Below are 21,171 nucleotides of genomic sequence, written 5' to 3'. Positions count from 1 at the left end.
TGCAAGCTCGACAAAAACCAGCCAAGAGGGCTGTGTGTGTGAGTCAGTCAAGACCTGAACGGTCACAGACACCTATAGACAACTCTGAAGATCTAGAGAGGTGGTTGAGGGAGTGGATGTGGGTCTGAGACACCAGAAGGGCTGAGAGAGGGACTCCAGTCGAGGGGTGAGACTTGGCACATCATACCCAAGAGGCCAGACCTTTGCTAGAGGTGGAGAGAGCAAGTTATAGGGAAACTGTGAACTGTGTAACTGGGAGAGACTCAAGAAAAGATAAAGTGAATGTAAAGCCTGAAACAACTGAACAACGTATTAGCCTGTGTAAATATCTCCCATATCCCCAAGTTAAGAACTTTGTGTTACAATAAATCTGTGGTTTAAGTTAAAGTTCTCAAGAGCCTATATTTTGTGGGAAGAACAAACAAAGCTGCTGTGGTCCCATCAAATAAACAAGTAAAATACCCCGAAGAGACTGAAATAAAGAGATCCGGTGAGGCTGTGAGGCAGGCGCTGCTATAGTAGCTTTTTGTGCTGTGAGTGCAGCAGCCCAGGGACAGGAGCAGGACAGGAGGTGGACGCATGTGTTTGGTGATGCTTTTTGGTCCACCTGCATCCCATCCATATGCCAACTCAAAATACTGGTCTGGACCCAGCCCATCTGCGGAAATCCTCTATAGAATCCAAGCCAATGGTTTGGCAGCAGATCAGCATAATATGCTTATGGTCATAGTTCCAATATACAGACGCACATCACAGAAAAAGATCTCTGCTGCTTGTTATGGATATTGGTTCTAAAAACATTGTATCTACCAGTTAGATTCTGCTGTCTTCCTTCATAAATTGACAAAAACCCCTGACTGGTCAGCAATAGGAGACTGGTTCTAGAAGCTAACAAATAATGTCTCTGAGTGGTTGCTATAATTTGGCTGGGTACACGCTGTCAGTTTAGGACAGCAGTCTCCCAGCTCAGAAGAAAGCCAGCTTAGTGGAAAGTACTCCCGGGGCAGTCAGACAGCATGTGCCTCACTGCCAGAACAGGGACTGGCTGCATGTGCTCTGGAAAATCGGTCACACCACTGAAGTGCATGAGCGATGCTTCCCTGGCACTCCCCAACCATTCAGATAGCTGGGAAAGGTGCCCCAGAAGCGCATCAGCAATTTGCTACCACTTACTACCTGGTAACTTTTTGAAGCAGCAGAGCTACAGTGGAGGACGAGGTAAAGGGAGAAGCAAGATGGGACCTAGATGTGCACATGAACATACCATTTAAATCCAGACATGGGCCGTTCCTGCGTTGGCTCAATTTGGCCATCTGAATTCAGCCTTCCTTTCCTTTAAGCACAACCCTGCACCTTTCAAGCCATTAAAGGGGTTTAGCTCTGCTTATCTCCCGTTGCACCATCTAATGACAAGATATACAGACTGTTGCTGGATCAACTAGAAACATGTCACTTCCCTCCAAGGAAAAATGTAGCCCATTGTTCCTCTACATTTTTATTATATATATATATGCAGGGCTTTTTTGGTAGAAAAAGCCCAGTAGGAATTCATTTGCATATTAGGTCACACCCCCTGATGTTGCTATTGTTTCATATAGGGCTTTTTGTAGGGAAAACCCAGCAGGAATTTGTTTGACATTAGACCACACCCCTTGATGCCAAGCCAGCCGGAACTGCATTCATGTGCATTCCTGCTCAAAAAAGCCCTGTTTTTATGTCTCTGATTTATATCAATGTGATGTTGTTCAGTCGTACAGTCGAGTCTGACTCTTTGCGACCCCATGGACAAAGCCACACCAGGCCCTCCTGTCTTCCACCATCTTCCGAAGTCTGCTCAAATTCATGTTTGTTGCATCAGTAACGCTGTCCAGCCATCTCATCTTTTGCCGTCCCCTTCTTCTTTTGCCTTCTGTCTTTCCCAGCATCAGGGTCTCTGGCTCAATGAGTCTGAATTTAGCTTTGACGGAGAGCAGTTTAACACAGATGGAGTACTAAGTAGGTTGGCAAGGAAGAGTGGGTATTTGCCCACCAAGGTCGGAATAACGAGTCGGACACAATGCATTGGATTAAAATTGGGCCACTTTATTAACTTACAACATGAACAGCAAGGGAACCCCACCAGCGGCCTGGCCAGGGCTAGGGGTCACCGCGACCGCTCCCCTGCCATTAACGGGCGAAAACCCAGCCCCCCTTCCGGAGCTGAGCTGCTCAGCTCCCTCCAGGCAGGCCCAGCAGGGAGGCCCGCACCAGAGGGCCCAAACCCAGACGCACGTCTCGGCGGAAAGGCACCCTCTAGCCGAGCCTCCTGGACAGTCTGCATTCTCCAACCCGGGTCTCCAAACCCCAAGGCCGATCATGCCAGACCCCAAAATTTCCCCCAAAGTGGGGGATGCTTCACAGTCCTCCCCTAGCCGCATAGTGTCCTAAACCCCTAAAACCTGCCACTAATAAGGCCAAGTCTCTACTTAGGGCTTAGCACCCACCGGGAGGCCCAAAGCCACCCGCAACCCTTGCTGTAAATCTCTCAGAAAAAGCACGTTACCCTTTTCCGAGAGATGCACCCCATCCCCTCTGTAGAGGTCAGGACATCTCGCTGAAATATCCGGATGGGGTAAATAGTGGCCCAAACCCTTTTCGAGTAATTTTTTAATTTCTTTATTGGCTTTATACCTAGCTCTTTCTAAGGCTGCAGGGTCCACAGCATGACGCCACACTTGGCGGGGCAGCATGGCTGACCAAACTATCGTGGTCTCCGGCCATCGCTCCCTGATGCGCTGGAAGTCATCCCGGGCTTGCCACACCAAGGCCTTACCCTTCAATAACCCCAGATCATTACCTCCCAGGTGAACGATTAAGACCTGTGGAGGAGGACCCACTCTACCTTTGAATAACAACGGCAGCAAGCCTGGCCACTGAAGGCCCCGGTGCCCCTGCCATTCGATGACCGCATGCTTGCTGAGTCCCAGCTGAGAGCCGACCGCAGTTCTCCGTGCTTGAAGACCAGCCCAAAACACGTAGCTATGGCCGCAGATGAGAACTCGGCACCGGCTCCTCTGGCCAGGAACAGCAGCATCTAAAAAGAGAAAAACCATTAAACACAAACAGAACCAAGTCCTGCACACAATCCAATGTGCTTAATGCCCGCAAAAGGGGCGTATGTATGCCTTATAGGCTGAAGAACGCCAACGCCCCAACCTCTGAATAGAGGTGGAAGACAACCCCATAGCAGCCGCTGTCGAGGCCGCCCCAATTCTAAAGGAGTGGGTACCAAACCGCACCCCTGATAGCCCTAACTCACCCAACGCCCTGGACGTAACCGCCCCAAACTGGTGCTTCGTTAATGGCTTACCATCCATGTGTATAAACAAAAATCCGTCCTTGGGCCCACGCACTGCCAAATAAGCAGCCAACGCATTAACTGGACACAACTCGAGCTCTGAACAACTACCCAGCTCGAGCACAGCACCCCGCTGCAGCTGATCCGTCTTCGAGCGACGGACAGTAATGACCGCCTTAGGCCCCAACAACCTCAGGTCCCTCAGCTGCAAAGCCCTACCAGAAACATCGTTTCTAGATTGAGCTACCAGCTCACTCACTCTAAGCGCCCCAAAAAAGGCTAACAAGGACGCGGCATGAAATAAACATGCCTCGAAAGGCGAGGCACACACCACGCCCCATACCCTCTTTAACCCCTGCAAAATCGACGGAGACACCGGATTCCGCGTGTCAACCCTGGGTCCGGCCTCTCTAGCCCACCCCTCAAGCATCTTTCAAATACGAAAGTCAGCTGTATCCTCCCTATAACCAAGTGCCTTACTTGCAAAAGCCAATGCAGACAGGCACCCCCTAATAGATCGCACGGCCAACCCCTTACCTCGTAACGACACACAGTAATGGAGCAATTCCTCCACCGGGAGGGGCCAAACCCTGCGATACCCTACCTCAGCCCGAAAGTCTTCAAACTGCCGCATGGCCCGCTCGTAAGACTTCCGAGTGCTGGGCGCAATGGCTAGACCTATCGCTCTGCAGGCTTCGGCTCTCCAATCTGCCATAGCTCCTGGGGCATTGGCACCGGCTCTCCGTCTGCCTCCGGGGCCAGCTGACGAAACCTCTCCATCTGTTTACGAGATAGAGCATCAGCCACCCCGTTGCTCACCCCAGGAACATGCCTGGCTAAAAACAATATATTAAGCCGCAAGCAGCGCAGAGTGAAGGCCCTCACCAACCTCATTACCCTCTGCGATTTGGATGAAAGGGAATTAATGACATGGACTACCGCCATGTTATCACACCAAAAATGGACAGTGTGATTGGCCATATCCTTCCCCCACAGCCAAACCGCAACTAAGATGGGAAAGAACTCGAGGAACGTAAGATCTCGGTTCACCCCTATCTGCGTCCAGGAATCAGGCCACACATCCGCGCACCAATGTCCGCGAAAATAAACTCCAAAACCTAAAGATCCTGCAGCATCAGACATGACCTGGAGCTCGGCCTCAAGCATCAAGTCCTCCCTCCAAAAGGAGACCCCGTTAAACGACTCCAAAAATTCCTGCCAAACCCTCAGATCATCCCTCATGCTGCAGGTAACCCTAGTTCTATGCTGGGGCAAGCGCAACCCTGCCATAGCATCACACAGTCTCCTAAGAAAAGCCCTACCAGGAGCAACCACTTTGCAAGCAAAGTTGAGGTGCCCCACCAATTGCTGCAATTCCAGCAAAGTGACCTTCTTCCTAAGAAGAAATGCATTAATCCTAGCCCTCAGCTCCTCAACTTTCTGCAAAGGCACCCTAGACAATTGATCGATCGTGTCAATCTCAATCCCCAGGAAGGTCAACCTCTGAGTTGGTCCTTCCGTCTTTTCCGGCGCTAAGGGTACCCCAAGCTCAGCCGCGAGCTCCGCAAAGCCAGCCAGCAGCTGGCCACACTGCCCTGTCCCTACTGGCCCCACAAACATGTAGTCGTCCAAATAATGCACAACGTTCTGCAACCCCACTTTCTCCCGCACAGCCCATTCTAAGAACGTGCTGAAACGCTCGAAAGCAGAACATGACACAGAGCAGCCCATCGGCAATGCTCTATCCATGTAAAATTGGCCCTCAAATGAAAACCCTAAGAGATCAAAATCATCGGGGTGGACGGGCAAAAGGCGAAACGCCGACTTAATATCGCATTTCGCCAACTCAGCCCCCACCCCGCAGTGCCTCACCACAGCGATGGCCTGGTCGAAGCTGGTATACCTGACAGAGCATAACTGCTCTGGGATCCCGTCATTCACTGACTGGCCCCTAGGAAAAGACAGATGGTGAATCAAACGAAATTCACCAGGCGTCTTTTTGGGTACCACACCTAAAGGCGAGACCCTCAAGGTAGTCACTGGAGGCTGTAAGAAGGGACCAAGGATCCTTCCCTCAGCCAACTCCTTAGCAATCTTGTCTCTAACAACCTGTTCCAAACCTTGAACAGACTTAAGATTCTTAGACATGAACGGAACTCTAGGCCCCTGAAAAGGGATCCTAAACCCAAACTGGAAACCCTCCAACAGATACAAAGCGTCAGCCCTCCTAGGATACCTAGCCAGCCAACGCTCAAGCTGACCCACCCTTATCGGGCTGGGCCCCTTTCTTGGCTGGAAAAGCTCCTCCACCCCCGCCAGGCTTCTTTGGATTCCTGCGCCCCCGGGCTTTTGGGCAGCTGTCAAAGGCATGGGATCCACCACACAAGGGGCAGGCATGTTTAAACTGGCACGCCTTTCTATTACACACCCCCAGGGATCCAAAGTCCCAGCAGAGCAAGCGGGGTTGAACCGCCTGCCCCGCTGTACCGCGGGGGGAGCTCGACGAAGCAGATGAAGACGCCCTACTCACTAAATGACCACTATCTGATCGGTCACCCAGGTTAGGCCTAGCCAGAGACATAACCTGCAGCCAAAGCTGCTGGTGAATCCGATCCCACTGGAGGGCCGGATATAGGGCGGCCCTCATTCTGAATTCCTGGTCGTACTGCAACCAGGCTGATCCACTAAAGGCAGTATAACCCTTATAAATTATGTCCAGATATTGGAACAATGATGCAGCCCGCCACGGCTGCGCCCGGGCAATTACCCCGGCGTAAATGCAGAACCCAGGCAACCAATTAGCCCATGTCCTGTCAACCTTTCGCTTCCGCAGCTTCTCTTTCTCCTTTTCATCTAACTCCTCTTTGTCTTTCTTTTCCATTTCTCGGTAAAGAAGGGAAAATATATCCACATACTCTCCCTTCAAAATTTTCTCCCTTGTGGAGGGCAGCAAATGGTCCCCGAGTGGCAGAGCAACCTCGCCAAAAGGCAAGGCTGTAAAAGGCACCATCCCGTACTGCGATGGTGCTCCCAACATGGGACCCGACAGGCTCATCTGCCCTGTACCCGGATGCATACAAGGTATGCCCTGGCCCCCTGGCCAAGCCCAATTCTGCACCAGCCCAGACCCAGAAGGAGTAGGCACACCTAAGCCTGACCCTGAGGTGCCCAGCCCGGCTGTTGAAGCAGGTCCCCATGCTCCCCATGGCCAAACCTGCCCAGGCCCCACTTGCGAACCATCTCCGGACCTACCTCCAAATCCAGCTGGCACCACCGGCAAACCAATGCCCGACGTCCGCGCCTCCTCCACCGCGCCTGCATCGGGGCCACCGGAACAGGCATCCCTGCCATGCACGACTCCACCAGACCTGCCCTCAAGAATGGACAATCTGGTGAGAATGTTGGCCTGCCGTGCCTTTTTGGAATGCCTAACATCGCCCCCCACACTTAAGGAAGGAACACCCGCCGCCTGCTCCAAAGCCTGCAGCCTACCCAAGATATTAAAATCCACCGCCCCTTCACCCTCCTCATCCGAAGAGGATGACGGAGGCGGTGGCCTCCTGGCGGGAGCTTTAGCTGGTCTGGGTGCAGGCTTCTTGCCCTTAGGCTTGCCGGAACCTTTACCCCCAGACATCTTGCCCACCTTCCTTAAAAATGGGACCTAAAATGGCCGCCCAACTGTCTTTCCTCCCCTTTCCAAAGAACCTAAAATGGCCGCCCAGACTGCCCGGCAACAGCCCCAGCTACCAGCACCTCAAAATGGCCGCCCAACTGCCTTTCTTCCCCTCACTCAGGATACCCCAAATGGCCGCCCAAACTGCCTGACAGCAGCCAAAAGTAAAGCAACCCAACGCTGCTCCACTATAACCTAAGGGTTGCTCCACTATAGCCAAGGTGCTCTACTGCCACCCAGGGGGATACTGGGGTTGCAACAAAAGGCCGCCTCGCTCAAAGACAAATACCACCTTAGGCCCCTCACCTGGCCCACGCTTCCCCCAGGATCCAACTCAAGACCTACTTTTTTTTTTTTTTTGATTAGCCCAAGCTGCAGTACTGCAGCTTTAACAGCCTGGGCAACCAAGCTCCTGTAGAAAATAGAAGCCCACCAAATGCAATAACAAGGAACCCAAACTCACCAGGCGAGGTTAACCACCCCAATCCCCAAGGCTAGGCTAACCACCCCCACAAAACCAAGCTAATCTAGCTAACTACGTTAGCCCCCAGCCCCAAAAGCCACTCAGCCTGCCGCCTCCAGGATAAGGCCGCCGCCGCCGCCGCGCTTCACGATGAGCCGACTTGCAGAACGCCGAAAAGGCTCCCGATGAGCCCCGCGCCCCGAAAAGGCTCCTGATGAGCCCCACGCCCCCCCGAACGCCTCCAGGAAGGCCGAAAACGCACGCCGACGACGAGAGCCCTCCGATCACGCTCCGATCGCCGAGGGACTGAAGAAGGGACAGGGAGGTAGCCGTTGACGCGGCTAAACCCCGCCCCCAGCAAAGCGCGCCTAAACGCGGCGCAGTCCCACTCTCCCGCCCTGGAGGGCAAACAGGTCCAAGCAGCCTAGCAGCTACGCTGCAGGCTGCAAGACCACGATTAGACAAGTTCAGGCCAAGGAAAGGAGATAGATCTTCTAGTGAGAGAATTCCTTATCCAGTCAAACAAGGAGATAGTTCTGAAGAATAGAAAGATCCCTGGTCCGATGTGGTTAGAGCAGCCTTGTGAACTCTTAGAAGTCATTTAAAACTTAAGAAGAGAACTGGCATGTAGGATGTGTATTCAGATCTACCTGAGCAAAAAATATATACCAAAAATACATTCTGGGAGTATATTTTGACTTCCTGAATGTATCCAGGTTTTATCAGGAAAACCACAAAAATCCCCCCCCCCCAAATCTCTAATATATTCAGGAATTACCAGGTAGCTGCAAAAACAGCAGAAAGGTTGGAGAAGATTGCTTCCACCTCTCAGCTGTTTTTCAAGCTTCTACTTCAGTCCCTTTTTAAAGTTTATAGAGACGGTAGAAGATAGCCTGAGGATCAGCTGTGGCAGCAGGAAACAGAATGTTTTCACCAGCTTGGCTTGGGGCTGGCTTCACAGCAGGTCCTGGAGCTGGCTTTTCCTGCATCTTGCTATAAACCAAGCTGCAGGAAAAGCCCAGACAGACTCAGGATTGGGCCGGCTTTTAATTTGCCAGTATTTTTCATCTCACATTTATTGAACAAAAAATAAAAATAAAAATCCAGGACTTCTAAAAAATTCCAGATGCGAATATTGTTCCAGTGTTGGGATCAGGAATGTTTCAGAAATTCCAGGGTTCCCCCCCCCCCCCCAGGTTTAATAGACCTAATCATTAAAATACTGGTTTAAAAAATTTAACACCCCTACTGGTGCATTGAGAGAGAGGGTTTGGGTACTGGATGAGTGTCCCATCCTTCTGGAGACCAAAAGAGACAGCAAATACTCAAATATATTGGAATGTTTGGAAAACACTGGAAAAAAAGCTTCTCATAAATATTTGAAGTCACTGTGAATAGCTAAAGACACTCTCATTAGCCTGAAACATATAAACTGTAATCTGTGCATCTGATCTTACCTCAGAGTTATTTATTCAGCTTACCTCAAAAATGTTACCCCTAATTTCAACTGATCTTTTCCTCTCTATATTGAATAAAATATATTGTTATTTTTAATTTCCAAACACTTTGAGTGTCATTTCAGTTAAGTTAAACCTCTTAACTTAACTTCAACCCTTCCCTCGGGTTCCTGGGCAGGAGACTGAAGTTGGTTTCTTATTCACAGTTCCTTATTCATTCCTTATTCATGAATGCAATAAAAAATACCGAAGAGAGTTTGAAAGCTCTGAACCCAAAAATACGGTCTGGACCCCATATATCATACATTCCCTCTTTCAGGGTATGCTATCCTTCGAGAAGACATGTGCTGCCTCATGGTCCAAGGAGCGGTTCTTGTGCCAGCTGCTCCAAAGCAAGTTGCCCCAGAACACTCAAAGAGGCAGACACTGGGACCAGGCTGTACCCCATAACAATGTTTGGACCACTCCAAGTGACACATCCCCACGCTCAGGACACTGTCCCTTCAAGAAGACATGCAGTGGTGCCCGGTCCAAACACCAGTTCTGACACTACAAGCTTCTACTTGGAGAGACACCAAGACACCTGTATTTCAAAGGAGAGTTGAATAAGGAACTATTTTGATTGCTTGTCCTCTACACCCCAAAAAGCAATATGGACCACCACATGCCATACACACCCACATTCAGGGGACTCTGCCCTTCTAGAGGACATGTGCTGCCTGATGGCCCAAAGAGTGGTTCTCGTGCCAGCTGCTCCAGAGCTAGGTGCCCCCAGGACACTCTGACAGACACTGGGGCCAGGATGTACCCCAAAACAATATTTGGACCACCCCAAGTGACATATCCCCAAGCTCAAAACAATGTCCCTTGCAAGGAGACATGAAGAGGCGCCTGGTCAAAACAATGGTTCCTGCACCACAAGCTTCTATTTGGAATGTCACCGAGAAGCCTGTGTTCCAAAGGGAAGTTGAATAAGGAACTATTTTGAGTGATTGCCCTCTATACCCCTAAAAGCAATATGGACCACCACATGCAATACACCCCCACATTCAGGGAACTCTGCCCTTAGAGAGGACACGTGCTGGTTCCTGATCCAATGAATGGTTCTCATGCCGACAGACACTGGGAGCAGGCTGTATCCTGAAACAATATTTAGACCACCCCAAGGCTCAGAATACTGTCCCTTGCAAGTAGGCATTCAGTGCTGTCTGGTCTAAACAATGGTTCTGGTGCCACAAGCTTCCACTGCAAGTGCCACCTAGAAGCCTGTGTTCCAAAGGAGATTGGAATAAGGAACTGTTTTGATGGCTTGCCCTCTACACCCCGAAATGCAGTTTGGACCACCATATGCCATACACCCACACGTTCAGGGGACTCTGCCCTTCGAGAGGACATACACTGCCTCCTGGTCCAAAGAGCAGTTCTTGTTCCAGCTTCTAAAAAGTATGTCACTACCTGATTGTTTTGGGGGACCACTGGAAAGGTCTGCCTTTCAAAGTGTATTGGAGTAAAACATAGTAGGAGTTTAGAAGCACCTTTAAGATCTACAAAGTTTCATTCAGAATATAAGCTTTCATATGCACGCATATTTCATTGGACAATGGTATGGGGTACAGTGAGCAGAGCTACATATAGCTGGCAGGCAGTGGTTTAGAATGCAAAGTGGTATAGTGAAACTAACAAATGTCTGCCTCTTTGAGTGTCCTGGGGGCACCTTGGTCTGGAGCAGCTGGCATGAGAACTGCTCTTTGGACCATCAGGCAGCACATGTCCTCTCAAAGGGCAGAGTTCCCTGAATGTGGAGGTGCATGGTATGTGGTGGTCCCGGATGCTCTAGCCATTTGGGAGGTTATAACTCTATGGTACAATAGATACTATAGAGTTTTAACCTCCCAAATCACTATAGCATCCGGGGAATTCATAGATTTTCCCCAGAAACACACTAGAGCGGCCCTGTATGGGCACCGTCATTTTGATGATGTCACTACCAGGTGATGTCATCGCACCAGCGATGTAGTGGGAGCTTCCCCTCAGGTGGTAGATTCCCCACCCGGACTGGGAGCTTGGCAGCCCTAGGTGCAGAGAGCAAAGCCTTTGGAGCTCAGGTTTGTAGGTGACATTCCAAATGAAAGCTTGTGGCACTGGAACTATTGTTTGGACCAGGCGCCTCTGCATGTCTTCTTGAAGGGACAGTATTTAGGGCATAGTGATGTGTCACTTGGAGTGGTCCAAATATTGTCTTGGGGTACAGCCTGGCCCCAGTGTCTGAGTGTCCTGGGGTCACCTTGCTCTGGAGCAGCTGGCATGAGAACTGCTCTTTGGACCATCAGGCAGCACATGTTGTCTAGAAGGGTAGAGTCCCCTGAATGTGGGGGTATATGGCATGTGGTGGTCCATATTGCTTTTTGGGGTGTAGAGGGCAAGTAATCAAAATATTCAACTCTCCTTTGAAATACAGGCATCTTGGTGTTACTCCAAGTAGAAGCTTGTGGTGCCAGAATCAGTGCTTGGAACAGGCACCACTGCATGTCTTCTTGAAGGGGACAATGTCACAAGTGTGGGGATGTATCACTTGGGGTGGTCCAAACATTGTTTTGGGGTATAGCCTGTCCCCAGTGTCTGCTTCTTTGAGTGTCCTGGGAGTACCTTGCTCTGGAGCAGCTGGGATGAGAACCGCTCTTTGGATCATGAGGCAACACATGTCCTCTCGAATGACCCCTGAATGTGGGGGTGTTTTCCATGTGGTGGTCCATATTGTTTTTTTGGGATGTAGAGGGGAAGCAATCAAAATAGTTCCTTATTCAACTCTCCTTTGAAATATAGGCATCTTGGTGTCACTCCAAGTAGAAGCTTGTGGTGCCAGAACCAGTGTTTGAACCAGTGTTTGGACCACCAGGCACCACTGCATGTCTTCTTGAAGGGGACAATGTCCCGAGCATGGGGATGTGTCACTTGGGGTGGTCCAAACATTGTTTTGGGGTACAGCCTGGTGCCAGTGTCTGCCTGTTTGAGTGTCCTGGCGGCAGCTTGCTTTGGAGCAGCTGGCACAAGCTCTTTGGACCATGAAGCTGCATATGTCTTCTCAAAGGGCAGAGTCCCCTGAACAAAGGGATGTATGATATATGGTGGTCCAGGCCTTATTTTGAGGTTCATTCAAACTCTCTTCAGTGTTTTTGGTTGAATTCATGAATAAGTAATGAATAAGGAATTGCGAATAACGAACCAACTTCAGCCTCCTTTCCTTGGCTGAGCCAGCAGTAAATATCATACTGTGACAGGGTGGGACAGCCAGAGAACTTCAGGAAAAAAGAAAACAGATAACTAGGGTGGCTCAGACACAGAGGGAAAGAAAAATGGAGAGGAACTCTTGCCTCTGAGGGAGGGAGGTGGACAGATGTATCATACAGAGATTCCTGGTGTTTGGGGTGTAGTATTTGGGGAGAGCAGAGTTAGGAAAGTGTTGGAAGTTCAATAGAAATGTGATGCCATACTGTCCACCCAGAAACTGCTATTTCCTCCAGGGAATTTATCCCTGTAGTTTGGAATTCAGACAAAGTCCTACCTTAAGGTCGGTGACTCTGTGCTTAAACTGGCATTGTTAAATAGTTTGTTTTGCACTCCAGCATGTATTGTACATTTAAAATCTCAGAAATAATTAAAAACAAAATAAATACAGCATATGCACCCCTCAGTTGTATGTGTGCTACACAATATTTGCTGTTATGTGAGTGGTATGGGAATGGAATTTTCACCCTGCAGCACTTATCTGTGCTGATATTAGGTCTTATAAAAACACATTCCCACTCAGATTTGCTCTTGTTAGACTGGGGTAATTTAGTGAAAAATTGTTCGAGATGTTTATTGATAAAAGAAGCAACATTTAACTCACTATCATTATCACTTTTAAACTTTCCAATCCAGATATAATTTGAAAATATCTAATTCAGCAGCAACTTCACTTCACTTTCTGCTACCGTATAATAATAGATGCACATTATTATTATTATAATAACAACTTTGGGAAAACGCAGTAAGCTCCATAAGAGAATAATTCTTGTTGCCAAGGAAACTAAGTGGAATACATCATTAATGTATAAGCAATTTTTAAAAAGAGAACTTGGCGTAACAGAGAGGAAAAAAAGTTGAAAATTTATCTCTATTATTATGTAGCACATAAAACACAATAGCAATTTTTGACCCATAAATAGTTGTTTGATTCTACAGCTATAAATATTTCCTGTCGATTGTGATCTGCCTGATTGTTTTATATGTATAGCATCCTTAGATGTAAGGACTGTTCAGACATTAGCCACACTGAAAATACTGTAACACTGTTACTGAATTATGGGGATGCCACATCCCCAAAATCTCAAAACTTGAGCCTGTTGTTAGGGAGCTTAGTAAAATGACATGGCGGAAGCTAGTGAGGTCACATTGAATAGCTGATCTGTAACTAATGGTAGCACTTCCATGTCCTCCGGGGACTCATACTATATTGTATCTGCAAAAGAGAGTAATTTTAATAATATCACTTTGAAGAGAATGTATGTTCAACCTCCACCCCACCTCACCCCAAACACAAAGAAAAGTACATAGAGGTTAACTACGCACTAAAAATAAACAGGAGTTGAAATATTACTGCCAGATTACTTGTCTCCCATCTCTAATTTACACGTCAACAATGATCACAAGCAGGAGGACACAGAATTAGTAGAAGAAACCATGAAGTGTGTGACTCGTTAATGGTCCTGAGATTTCAACCTACTGCACTGAGACCCTAAAGAATGAGAGCCCAAATATCAGCAGCAAAGTCTAAGAACTCGCAACCATTCCCAAAGCGGAGTTCAGTCCCTGACATGGGAAGCTATGTGAAACCCATACCCTCCCAAAGATAGCAGAGATCAGAAGATTTACATGGCTGTGTTTTTCTTAAGTAGGACATTATGACCTAATTACAGTAAGGAGAGTATACATTTTTTATGACAGTGTGCTATCCAGTATAGATGACTTCCCAGGCTATCAGTATTAAAACCAGTCTTTCAAATTACTTGTTTAAAAATTGATTCTGTCTTGTATATATTTAAGAGATTCAGACCTCATGGACAAGATTTTCTGCTTTTGCTAAAGTGCCATGAGCCCCTTGAATGTTTTTGCTTTGGAACAGCAGACCCTCAAGAACAGCATACAGGAGTCTATAGTGGATATCAGTCCTCACATCTGCAAATGGAAATGTCATTCCACAGTTGAATACATCTATCTATCCATCTATTTATCTGGTCTGATTCAATCCAGAGGCAAAAAAAGGCAATGAAAAAGAGTAAGCTTTCCTTCAGTAGTGCCATATTCAATTACATTTCTTACTACCTGAGCATGATGTGCAGGTGGTATAATGAAGAAAGCTCTGTCATGGACCTCCAAGTTCATAAAAAGGACACAAGGGAGGATGGTCTCCCATGTATGTTGGGCTAATGTGATATGGAGTTTTTTAGGTTATAAGCAATATCTTGAAAAGAAGACTTAATTCTTATTTTTCCCCAAAGAAGACTTAATTCTCCCCCCCCCCATGTCCCCAGTGACCTTTAAATCTCTCTCTCTCTCTCTCTCTCTCTCTCTCTCTCTCTCTCTCTCTCTCTCTCTCTTGGTGTAGTGGTTAAGTGTGCAGACTCTTATCTGGGAGAACCGGGTTTGATTCCCCACTTGCACCTGCTGGAATGGCCTTGGGTCAGCCATAGCCCTGGCAGAGGTTGTCCTTGAAAGGGCAGCTGCTGTGAGAGCCCTCTCCAGCCCCACCCACCTCACAGGGTGTCTGTTGTGGGGGAGGAAGGTAAAGGAGATTGTGAGCCGCTCTGAGACTCTTCGGAGTGGAGGGCGGGATATAAATCCAATATCTTCTTCTTCTTTTTCTCTCTCTCTCATGTGCACTCATTCCCTACTGAAAGGCTATATAACTTCAGGTCTGAAATGACTAAACTGATATTTCCTACCAAATGGAATGGCCAGGATGATTACTCAGTTATATCCTCAAATTCAAGATTTATCCACATCTGTTCCTTTCTTTGGAAAGACAGAGAAACAAATTACTCCTGTGACCTTTAGCTGATCAGTAAGTTACTTTGGTTTGTGTGTAGGGAGGGTTTAGTTAATGTTGGTGTTGTTCTGAATTTGTTTTGCCTACTTTCTGCATCATTATTGATATCCAGGGCCATAGCCAGGATATTAAAAGTCAGGGGGCACCCTTTCCTATCCACTGCTGGGCTTGCTGCTTCTCAGAAACTTTCTGGGGTAGGCACAAAAGCTGGAGGCTCTGAAAGTGGCCAAGTCAAGGCAGCTAACCCTAAAACTTTGGAGACAAGAAGGGACTGCACCTTGTTTGCAAGCAGGGGAGTTTCCTTCCACCTCCCTCGCCTTCACTCTGGCACTTTGTAGCCAGCAGCTCTATACATCTCCTCCTCCTCAGCCCATTCCACACGGCTTCCTTCACTTCCCGTTACTCTGCCTCCCTCCTCTCCACCTGCTGCTTAGCTGCTGCAGTGCATTGTGCCCTGGTCAGGTCTCTTAGATCCAGCTCCCACTGATGACTCTTTGGCAGCTCAGCCATGGCAAAAAAGTGTGTGTGTGTGGGGGGAGAAGACTGCCCCTTGAGGACCTCCTGGAAGTCAAGGGGCCGTGCCTGGAAGTTGGGGGCAGTGCCCAACAGGCCCATCTGTGGTTGATTTCAATTGTTGTTTTATTGTTTTATGTTTTTTATTTCAATTGTTTTTATTTCAATTGTTGTTTTGTTGCTTTTATGTTTTTGTTTTGTTTTTGTTTTTTATGTTTTATTGTTTTTATGAATGTATGCAACTTGCACTAAATTCCTCAATGAGCACATAAAGATACAACAACTTTGTCTGAAATAAATTGAAAAGTTCACCCATACCACATTCCAGATTAAGTCCTTATGACATTATGACCAGCAAGTCAGATAAGGATCCTCTTCATGTAAAGTATGTGTTCTTACCTGAAACCATAACCCATCCTTCACCTTCCCACTGTACAGGGCAGACAGATCTCTTGAGGATGAGAACTTTTGTGCTGATCAGGAAATTACATTTGCTGTATCTTAGGCCTTTCTGCATTGCACATAGACATTATGAAAACAATTTTTACGTGCTAGTTCTCACTGCCATATTGCCTTTAACAAGGCCACATTTTTTACAAAGTTATGTTAAGAATTGTATCAGCAATAAATCAGGATCATCAGATTAAGAATGATTTCTTTAGGGTAATTATAAATGCAAAAGGTATATGAATAGATACATGCCCTTTCCATATACTTAATATTATGCATGATAGAAATTTTCCCTAGGTGATTCAGGTTATTACCTTAATCCTTAGTGGGTAAAATGAGTGCTAGGTAGAGGGAGGGGGAACCTTTCTTTTTAAACTCCTCATAAATTTTGACCTTGCTGCTGTTCCACTGCACATTAGACTCTCAGGTATCAATCCTTCTTAACACTGATACTGTCTATGTTACTGACATTCTGTATACCTTGACCCCAGGTGAGGGACCAGGGCAGAAAGATGTTGAACACTCTTCTAATAGTGTTCCCCTTTGTCACACATCTAACACACTGCCCTGTTTTGTTAATTAGAACAGTCGCTTCTCTGTCACACCTTGTATCTGAAAAGAACTGTGTACTCTTTTATCTGAACCTGTTTATCATGTTTTAATGCTACTTAAAAAAAGACTTTTAAATCATGGAGTGGCAATCCTAATTTATAAAAACTGTAAATACAATCACTGCATTGCTCTCTTGTCCTTTTGGTCAAAAAATATGCAGGCATGTATAACCAGCGGTGGGGGAATTGTCTATTCCTACATATTGAAAGGGAACACAGTGCAATATTTTCCAAGTGCGAACTTGTGGGGACCCACTTTTAGTCATGGCTTTACAAGAGTTTCTGAGTAGAAGCTTTCAAGAGTCAAAGCTCTCTTCATCAGGCATGAGTAGGAATGGAGATCTCTTGAGTTTTTGTCTTAGTTGGAAGGTAGAAAGTGTCATGTGAAGGATGCAAAGGTACAATATATATTGTAATCAACTTGATTACAACAGAAAGGAAAATCCTTTTTGTGCATTCAAATGTCAGCAATGCCCTACCACTTTCTGCATTGGACAAACAGAGCAGTCTCTGTGTAAAAGAATACATAGACATAAGTCTGACAATAAAGACCACAAAATTCAAAAACCAGTGGGAGAACATTTTAATCTTCCAGGTCATTCCATAGCTGACCTAAGAGTGGCAATCCTCCTCAAACAAATTAAAGAACAAAAAAAATTAAATGGAAATTACACTGTGACATTGATGAACTTGAGTTAATTCACATTCAGAACATGCCCCCCATGGTTGAATAGGGACATAGGATTCTTATCTCACTACAGATGCTAATTTTCTTCCCCCAAGCATTTACCTTTTGCTATAATCAGGCTGATCACAATGTGCATCGTACCTTTGCATCCTTTACAATACCCCTCCCACCTTCTGACTGAGATAAAAAGATTCAGAGATTTCCATTCCTACTCATGACTGATGAAAGGAGCTTTGACTTTCAAAAGTATCTACCCTGAAATTCTTGCTGTTCAGGTGTCAGAAGATTGGAGTTAGACAAATGTTGTCAGCATCTTCAAGAAGAGGAAAAAGGAGGATCGAAGTAGCTACTGACCCATCAGCTTGACATCTATACCTGGAAAAGTTTTAGAACAAATAATCAAATAGTCAGTCCTTGAGCATACAGAAAAGATGGCTGTGATTGCTAAGGACCAGTATGGGTTTCTCAGGAACAAATCATGTCAGACTAACCTGATCTCCTTTTTTGAGAAAGTTACTACCTTGCAGGACCAGAGGAATGCTATAGACATAATTTATCTTGATTTCAGTTAGGCTTCTGAGAAGGTTCCACATATTATTCTTGTTGACAAGTTGGTAAAATGTGGTTTGGACATGATTCCTCTTATATGGATCTGTAACTGGTTGAATGATGGCACTCAGAATGATTGTGAATGGTTCCTCATCTTCTTGGAGAGAAGTGACAAGTTGAGTGCCTCAAGGTCCTGCGATCTGTTTTGTTCAACATATTTAGAAATGATTTTGATGAAGGAATAGAGGGAATGCTTATTAAATTTCAGATGATACTAAATTGGGAGGGATTGCAAATACAGTACAAGACAGAGATAGGATACAGGATGATCTTGACAGGCTGGAAAACTGGGCTCAAACAAATACAATGAATTTTAATGGATAAATGCAATGTTCTGCATTTCAGTAGGGAAAAATCCATGATAATTATAGGATGGGGGAGACTTGTCTTGGCAGTAGTATGAACAAAAATGACCTAGGGGTCTTAGTGGACCATACACTGAGCATGAATCAGCAATGTGATATGGTGGCTATAAAGGCAAATGCTATTTTGGGCTGGATCAACAGAAGTATAGTGTCCAGATCAAGTGAAGTGGTGGTATTGCTTTACTCCGTTCTGGTTAGACCTCACCTAGAGTATTGTGTTCAATTTTGGGTACTACAATTGAAGAAGGATAGAGACAAGCTGGAATGTGTCCGGAGGAGGGAACAAAGTCCTAAGAGGAAAAGTTGAAGGAGCTGGGTATATTTAGCCTGTAGAGGAGATGACTTAGAGGTGATATGATCACCATTTTCAAGTACTTGAAGGGGTGTCTATAGAGGATAATTCAGAATTGTTTTCTGTTGCTCCAAAAGGTAGGACAGAACCAACATGGAGATATTATATCAAAAGAGTTTCTGGCTCAACATTAGGAACAACCTCCTGACAATTAGAGCAGCTCCTCAATGGAACAGGCTTCCTTGGAAAGTGGCAGGCTCTCCTTCCTTGGGAATTTTTAAATAGAGGTTAGATGGCCATCTGATAGCAATGCTGATTCTGTGAATTAGGCAGATCATGAGGAGGAGGGCAGGAAGGGTTTTTATCAGTGCTTAATTCTCATGGCCCTTTCTTACATGCCCAGGGAAATGCTGATTGCCATTTTGGGCTCAGGCGGCAATTTTTCTTCAGGCCAATTTGGCAAGGGATCCTGGAGGTTTTTGCCATCTTCTGAGCATGGAGCAGGAGTCACTGGGGATGTATGTGTGTGTAGGAGGTATCTGTGAAGTTTCAGCATTGTGCAGGGGTTGGACTAGATGACCCTGGAGGCCCCTTCCAAATCTATGATTCTATGATTCTCTGCTACTGGACACAAATCTAACTGTTCTACTGCAAAACAACACAGCTATCCTCTGAAACGTATAGAAGACTATATCAGTATACATGGACCCCACCCTCCTTCCAGTATACACTGTGTTTTAATGAAACTATTAGTTTTATAGAGAGAAACATTTCACCAGCAGATTTTTCCCCTTCATCCAGGTACTGTGGGAATAGGAAAAGCAACATTTGGCGAAAAAAAATTTCTATGCCAATTTCAAAGGTAAAGGAACCCTATCATATTTTGGTTCCCCTCTCCAGAATGAATATGGAAAGTTCTCATGTATTGTGTGAAAGGTGCACAGGAATACTATATAGCTTATTCACCCTCATAAGCTACTTTTGTGTCTCAGGAGCAAATATATTCCTACACTGGATCCTACATCAAGAGAAAGGTAAATAATCTAAACAAACTATGGCCTCTGCTTGAATGACAGGCCATATGCACTGTATGGTTCCTATAAAATGGGCCCTGCATACATATATGCACAGTAAAGACAGAAATCCCTATGACTAAAAAATAAGAAATAAATGACATTTGTGGTATTTGCTGATAACTTTAGAAACTACTTTTCATAACTTAAACATAGATACATCTAAGAGTGGTTCTTTGAATCTTGCTGAATCTCCCTCCTTTACTTTTTTCGGTTTCAAACAATTTTATTAGTAACATATGGTAATAAATTTCAATATCTTACATCATTAATAATTACTTTTTTTAATCTATCCCATATATTACTTTCTACTCACTCCTCCCCCCGTTACTTGACCCCCGCCGGTGTTATATACTTAAAATCTTAATATTAAAGGTACCCTTAATTAATAAGAACCAAAATTAATAACCTCCTCACTCTTGTACTTAGTCATTATAAAAATTTTCCAATGTCCTTTTATTTTTCACTCTTTTTCTACATAGCTTCTGAACTTTTTCCACTCCATCTTAAATACTTCTAAATCATAGTTTCTTAAGGTTCTTGTTAACTTGTCCATTTAACTCCATGTCATAACTTTTACAATCCAATCCCATTTCTCTGGTATTTTTTCTTGCTTCCACAACTGCGCATACAATATCCTAACAGCTGAGAGCAAATACCAGATTAAAGTTCTATCTTCTTTTGGAAATTTTTCCATTTGTAATCCCAACAGAAAAGTCTCTGCAACTTTGTTAAATTCGTATCCCAAGATCTTAGAAATCTCTTGTTGAATCATCTGCCAATACTTTTTTGCTCTTTCACAAATCCACCACATATGGTAGAAAGAACCTTCATGTTTTTTACATTTCCAACATCTATCTGGCATCTTATTGTTAATCTTTGCCAACTTTTTAGGAGTCATATACCATCTGTACATCATCTTAAAACAATTTTCTTTAATACTCTGACATGTTGAGAGTTTCATAGAGTTCTTCCACAAATATTCTTATGCGTCCATCTGTATTTCTTTATTTACATTAATTGCCCACTTAATCATTTGAGATTTCACTACTTCCTCTTCCATAGACCATTTTAAAAGTAACTTATAGATTTTCAAAATTAATTTTTCATTATCTCCAAGCAGAACTTTTTCCATTTCTGTTTGTTCTTGTCTTATTCCTTCAGTTTTAATATCACTTTCCACCAAACTCTTTATTTGTTGCATTTGAAACCAATCATATTTATAATTCAGCTCCTCAGCAGTTTTTAACTCTATTTTACCGCTTTGTATTTTTAATAGTTGATTGTATGACATCCATTTTTCCTCCCCTGACTCAGCTGTTATTTTTATTACTTCTGCTGGCACTATCCATAGTGGTTTTCTCTCATCGCCATATTTCTTATACTTCATCCAAATATTTAGCAGATTGTTTCTTACGTAATGGTGAGAGAAAAAACCATCCATCTTTTTCTTCCCATAGTACATAAAAGCGTGCCAGCCAAATTTATTTCCATGACCTTCCAATGTTAAAAGCTTTTTATTCAATAACGTCACTCATTCTTTTATCCATGC

The sequence above is a fragment of the Heteronotia binoei genome, chromosome 3, assembly GCF_032191835.1.
Source record: "Heteronotia binoei isolate CCM8104 ecotype False Entrance Well chromosome 3, APGP_CSIRO_Hbin_v1, whole genome shotgun sequence".
Classification (NCBI taxonomy): domain Eukaryota; kingdom Metazoa; phylum Chordata; class Lepidosauria; order Squamata; family Gekkonidae; genus Heteronotia; species Heteronotia binoei.
The sequence above is the reverse complement of the archived record's forward strand: the minus strand, read 5'-3'. Positions refer to the sequence as shown.